We start from the raw sequence: 7,261 nt of genomic DNA on the forward strand, positions 1-7,261 counted from the left end.
TGCTGTGTATATATGTGTGTGTGTGAAGGAGTTAAATGCAAGTTAGTTTGGGAGGGAGAGTGCTAGTAGTTGATGGATAAGGAAAGGCTTCATGCTGAGAAAGCAATACTTTAACTGCATTTTTAAGAGAGGGACACTATGAGGTGAAAATAAGGAGGAAATGCTTTCTAGGCATAGGGGACAGCAACCGTAAAGGGACAAGGACGGGAAATGAAACATTATGAATGAGGATTAGAGAGGAGATCCGTTTGACTGGAATGAAAAGTGAGAGAGTAGGAGAAACACCAAAAGAGGCTTGAATGGTAGGACTAGCCACGAAGGGCTATCGAACTGCTGTGGTACATTAGAATGCAATGGAAAAGGAATTTGTTCACTGTCCCTCCACCCCTAATTTAAAAAAAGTTTCAGGGCCGGCCAGGTAGCACAGTGAGTAAGAGCACCTGCTCCAGTGTTGAGAAGACCTGGAGATCGAATCCCAGGGCTCAGACACTTAGCACCCACCCAGAAACACCTGGCCGTGTAACCTTGAGCAAGTTACTTAGCCCCGATTGCTGAAAAAAAGTTTCAGAGTTGATCTTTAGCCAACTAAGGATAATGTTTTGAAGTTTTGTTTTTTTTTTAATAACTACATCACCAGCCTTCCCTTCCCCCTTACATTTATATAAATAATTAATGGGCTAACTATAAGCAATGCTTATCTATTTTTTACAATAAATTCTTGTGGAGTCTCTACTTGGTAACACCTTGTTAATTCTTAGCTTGTATCACTGTACATACAAGTAAAATCCATTTTAAAGTCTACCATTGAAGTTAATGTTTTTGTATCAGTGACATGGGCAAATGTAGCACGGTGAGATCTATGTAACAAAGATGTCTGTGTCTTGGGAAATGCTCTATATTTCCCTTAATGTACTAGCTATCACAGCACCATTAGGAAGTTAATGAATTAGATTACACAAATGTTCTCTGGGACAGAAGTATTCATGATATTTTAACTTGTCAATGTATTTACCAAAATTCTTGTTGTTTTCATTAAGTATATTGGTATTTTGCTGTTTCTGTATTTATATAATAGGGTACCAGTGAGCTGAAGAGCAGAGAAAATGGATGGGGGAGCATTACACCTGGTCCAGCAGAAGATGCAAAGATGTACATGGAAAAACACAAGGTTAGGGCTTCACATATTTTACAATTAATGGTATAAATACAGGCATAGCAAGAATCACACTAATACGCTGTTAAAGCTGTGAATTGGTCAAGTCATTTTGGAAGTCAATTAGAAATCATACAAAGGAAAATAAGTAATATGTTCATACCTATTTGGCCCATAGCTCCTCCTTCAGGAAGAAAGTTCTCGTGTATACCAAAGTATTTATAGTAACAAACACTTTGAAGTGGTAAAGAATTAGAAACCAAGTAGATGTACATTAGTTGGAAAATGGGTAAACAGATTCTGGTACATGAATGCTCTAACATATTACTGTATTCCAATATACCCAACTTCTGCTACTTAACATTCATGTGAGCTTAGACCTTCCAGAGCCTCAGTTTCCAATTCTGTTAAATGAGGGGATTGGACATAATGATCTCTGACGTCTCCTTCTACTCAAAAGTGATGATCCCATGGTCCTTCAAAATCAATGAGCAAGATGAAAACAGAAGCATGAAGAGACTTATATGAACTTGTGGGAAAGCATTGATCAAAACACCCTGGATCAATTGTGAAACCCAAACAAATCAATAAAATTATAGAAAATGAGGGGTGTATAACAGAGACAATGGAATGCTAAGGTTTAACTTAAATCCTTCACTCTTTTCAAATAATCCACATGTCTGGCAGTTCTTTAAAATGTAAAATATATTCCCTAGGAAGTGATCTGAGGCAAAATAGCTTTGAGAAGAAGTATGAATTCTGGCATCAAAGAAATAATCAGAAATGGAGGAAGAACTCAGGTTTTAACAGGCAACCATTCGGCTTTTTCTCTTGTACCTTTCTGCCAAAGGACAGTATTGGAATGGGAAATTTTCTCTCTTCTTCTCTCCCAAACTGGACGATTAATCACTTACCCAAGAGGATACATCACACTCAGTAAGGAACAAGCCCAGTGAATCTGGGAATGAGACTGATGAACCTTTGAAAGTTAAGAATGAATTAGCCATGTCTTTTGAGAGCTGGGCAGTGGAAGTAGGCCCAGAGATTCTAGCTGAGCAAATTGTAGAGATAATTCCACGGGGAAATTCTTTAGAAGGTAAAGGACATTGGTCCCTGCAGTGCCCAAAATGAAAGTTTTCTGGGACACTCTGTAAAATTACTGTCAGCCTATTCTACATAAATCTTGTATATATTTAGTTATTTACATATTTATCCCTTCCCATTCCATTTAAATATGAAGTCTGGGAATCCAGAGACTCTCATTTTCTTTCTTTCCCCCAGCACTTAGTGCAATGTCTGGCAAATATTAAATACTAAGTAAATGCATTTTGACTGACTTTAAGTACATACCTTTCTACTGATTCTTCCTATTGATACTATATGTATTTGAGTAGAGGATATTCTTATGAAATCATTTCAGTTGGCACTTTTAATTTGAACCATGTTATCTGGCTATTAAAGGTAAAAATACAAGTCAGTACTCTCATGAAATGTTTTTAGTATTCTGGACCTAAAGAGTACCTTGAACCTGTGGGTAGTGTGCCCCTGGAGATCTGTCTAGCAATGTGTGAATGTGAGGTCAGGGAACAGGTAACTCTGGAGGTGAAACTCCACTGTGGGGGCTTTGTCCAGGATAAATTGTGTATATTTTATGCATTTCTAGTGACCCCATGGGAAAAAATATTTTTCTTCTGTTTCCATACTGTAATAAGAGAGTTATTTGTCTAGAATATTTCATTTGTAAGACCAGTTTCTTTGAGACAGTTTTATTGCGTTTTCATGATTCAATCTCCCTCCCCCCATATCTATGGTATTTTGTGTCCATTATGAGTATGGAGGCTGATATGAGTAGTATGGATCAATATCCATATCCACAGAGTACTCCCAGAATACTGGTGCCTACCAGTGTACCTAGAGCAGACTTCAGGAGTGCTTCTATATTTTTTTAACTTTTGAGAAGATCTAGACTACTTGCTTTACTGCACCATGAGTCTGAATAGGTTGACTGTGCTCCTTATAGACTTTAGGTTCATAGGACAAAGTTTATCTGTTTATACCATGAATAATCAATACCAAGTGCTTACTTTTGGGAACTCCACATCTATCTAGGGTTTTTCTGGGTTGTCTTATTTCTTTTTAGCTAGTACGTTTATCCTAGTGAGGTGTGAGAATGGACCTCCATTTGGAATGCTTTATGAATACAGGGATCCATTGGAGAAATTTCATTTGTCCTATGTGTTACAGAGACCCATTGGATTTTTAAAACCATATTGTCTATTTGAATTTTCTATGTGTTCCCTCATCTACTAGAGACATTTCAGATACCTTAAAGATTATAGGCACCCTGAGGAATTTTCATCTAGGACATTTTGGTTTTTTAAAGGAGAGTGAACTGAGAGACATCAGGTTAACATCATCTACCCTCTTTTTGCTGGGACCTGTATTAAGACCAGAGTTTCCTTCTGAAGAGGGAAATTTGATTTCCATTTTTCCTCTTTATTGCAGTTTAGTGGGGGCTGGTATTTGTGAGCACCAAAATTAATGGTAATTTATGAAAGTTTTATAAAATCATATATTTGTTGGACTTTATAACTATTTGAGAATAAATATAATCCTAAACCTCATCAGTTATGGTAGGGTTAAACTGTCATGGATGGCTGTTACTTTTCAGATGGTTTGAAATTTATGACTCTTTAGTACAAAGCATTGGGGAAAGATGCTTAAAGGGATAATACTAAATATCAGAGAGTCATTAGAGAGCTATCCAGAATTGAAACAATGGAAAAATGTGTACCAAAAGGATCACAAGTGATTTGCAAAGGACAGTAAATGCTTAATTGTGAGGAGAAGGATTTCATCAGGATACCGCTGATCTACTGATTCTTCCCTAGCCCAACTGATAACATTTCAGAAGGTAAAGGACAGGTAACAGAGACAAAATGATGCTTAGGTCTTCGGTAAAATGCAAAGAATTGTCTGTATTCACCCTTTTAAAAATGAAATATGAAGTTTTTTCAGTCAAACTTAATGGAATTAGAGGATGGCTAGTCACAGGCTGGAAAAAAGACCAGCAGGATTAGTGGCCTTTTAAAAAGCAAGAAACATTCTCTAGTGCAGAGGTTCTTAATCTTTTCTGTGTGGTGCACTCCTTCACCTGCCTGATAAAGCTCATGAACCTCTTATTAGAATGATGTATTTAATATTCAAAATAAAATCACATCAGAATATAAAAAACCTAATTTGGTTGAAATACAATTATTCAAATGATTTTATAAGTTTACACACCCCAAATTAAGAAACTGTGCTCATAGGGAATTTTGAGGCAAGAGTTAACTACAGAAATGTGACTTCTGGTAGAAGACAAGAAAATAAGCATTAGAAGATGCATCCAGCTCTCGAAAGGGAATTATTCCTCACCTCTTGAATGAGAAGATTTCTATTTTCTCCCCACCCCTAGTGACTATGATATCTTGTGCAGAGAGGTTTGTGTGTGTGTGACACAAATGTATACCCATACACATACATACTATATATGTATACATATATGTAATTTGAAAACAAAATATATCAATAAAAATTTAAACAATATTCCAGAACTATGCCACCACCTTTAGCTGCCCCTTGCTCATAGCAATTGAATAGTCATTGATCCCACATGCTAAGGGAACCACTAGAGTTCTCCCATGCAGAAAAGAAATTCTTAAAAGACTGTTAATGTTTACAAAAATAATCTATACCAAAGTATTTTCTTAATACAAGGAAAAGTCCAGACCCAGTTCCTCTATTATAGCAACAAATTTTCTTTTTAAAGTAACAAAATTTCCACTATAGTATAAAACTGATATCAAATATGGTTAGTTAAAATAGTTTTACCTGTACTTGAAAATAATAAAAGAACATTTCTTTCTAAGCAGTCTGAAATTCAAATGTTTCACTAATTCACACTGGTCTTTCCTCTAATTCTCCTTATCTAAGTGAGGTGTTACTGCTTCCCTAAATAGATCCCAACACTGAACAGCTCTAATACAACGCAGGATTGTCAAATCACACATTAAAGAACTTCACTTCAGCCTTCATAAGATATATTGTAATAGCCTCAAAGGAGCCAATACTTGCTTTACTGTCAATAATTCATGGATTAAAGTCTACCACTAGGCTTTGATATGATGGACTGCAGGATATAAATGATCTGAAGATTGTGTGAGTATTAATGCATTAGTAAAACACTCAATCTCAGTATAGGATTACTTTTATTCTTGTTATAAGATCATAGGATTTAGAACCCCAAAGCATTTAGATACCATTCAGTTTTACCTCATTTTACAGATGATGAAACTGAGGTCCAGGGACTAGGTCACACAAGTCATATTTACCAGAGGTAGGACTCAAGACCAGGTTTTCTAGCACTAAATCCAGCCTTTTTTCCAATATGCTATGTATCTCTTCTCCTTTGGAGTGGGGGATTTATGATGGAGTGAAAGGTTGTTGGATCCCAGTAACTTTCTTCTCTTAACCCATGTACAAAGAAAAGAAAACCAAAGAACTAGGTAAAATATTAATAAGGGTTTAGTATTAGCCAGGCAGGGGCAAAAGACAAAATGAAAATGTCCAGCCAAAATCTGATTTCTATTAAAGATGAAACTTTGTATTTAATGGTTAGCCTTTATCAAGCTAAGGTACTAGAGTATAGATAATAATGCCATCTGTGACCTCAAATATGGAGCCCCATATAGCGCCAATGCAATATTCACAGTGCTGATGACAACTATGGATATGACAGCATAGTTCTCAATTGCAAAATACAATAGACTCCCCATATATAAGACAGAAGCAAAACATTTATTCAGACACCAGAAAGCCAAATCCCCAAACCAGAAAATCAAAACCATCATAGTAACAAAGAAGTTAATACATCATAACACAGCAGGGAAGCACACCAACCATTCGCCCCAAAGCACACCATTCTTTAGCCTTCCCACAGACACTCACAAGTCTAGTTGTCTGCTTGCCAACCATTCTTTCTCTCCCACGGTCTAGCTGCTCTGACTCCCAGCTTCCTGTGGGCTCTGTTCCACCTTTCAGCAAACACCTCCAACCATAGGCTCCATATGATTCAACCTATTAGGCGGCAGGGAAGATCTTCAAATTCCCTTACGCTTTTTAAGGGGCAGGGAAAATCTTCAAATTCTCATTACCATACACCATCAACAAAAGAAAGCCATAGAAACAGAAATAGTCACTGTAGACTCACAGACTCTTGTAGTTAAACTTTGGTTTAACTCCTATTTTAACAAGAATTCTCTCTACTACAGCCCAAATAAATGGTCAGCTAGCCTCTACTTCAAGAGTGCTACCTCCCAAGGGAGTCAATTCTGTCTATTCTTTCCTTTCATCAAATCTTGATCTGTCTCCTGGAAACTTCCACCCATCACTCCTTGTTATACCCTTTGAGTCTAAACAAAACAGTTCTAATTCTTCTTCCAAATGACATTTCTTAGAATATAGGACAATTGTCATGTCTTCTCTTCCCTAAACTAAACATCCCTAGTTCCCTGAACTACTTCTTATATGGCATGTTTTCTATCCTTGCCATCATGGTGGTTGCTCTCTTTTGCATGTGCTATAAATTATCTGGGTTATACCCAGAATGAAACACAATCTTCCAGATATAGCTTGATGAGGACAGAATATAATGTAATTACTACCTTTCACATTTTGGATACTACCTTTGTTACTGCTGGGAAAGGATTTGCTTTCCCCCACCACACTTTTGAATCAGGTTTAAGTGTCTAAATGTTTTCACATAATCGTTATATAGCCTTGACTTCCTCTTCAGCCTATACTAGTGAAGTCAAGGAGTAGAGGGTGAGAGATTTTAAACAGATGTTAACCCAGATTGTGGAAGGCCTTGGAGGCCAAGATGAGTATTAATGCCAAGTTCAATGTTGATCCTGTAGGCAAATGAAATCACAGAAGAATCAAGAGAAGTGACATGATCAGAGATGTTCTGTAGAAAAGATTTCTGGGGACAGCAGGCAGAATAAGTCAGAGGGAGCATTATATGATGGAAAGCCTCTTGTCTTGGTTTGGCAGCCTGGTTTGCCTGTT

The sequence above is a fragment of the Petaurus breviceps genome, unplaced genomic scaffold, assembly GCF_028583685.1.
Source record: "Petaurus breviceps papuanus isolate PSGF00001 unplaced genomic scaffold, PetGlider_PUasm1.0 37, whole genome shotgun sequence".
Taxonomy (NCBI): domain Eukaryota; kingdom Metazoa; phylum Chordata; class Mammalia; order Diprotodontia; family Petauridae; genus Petaurus; species Petaurus breviceps.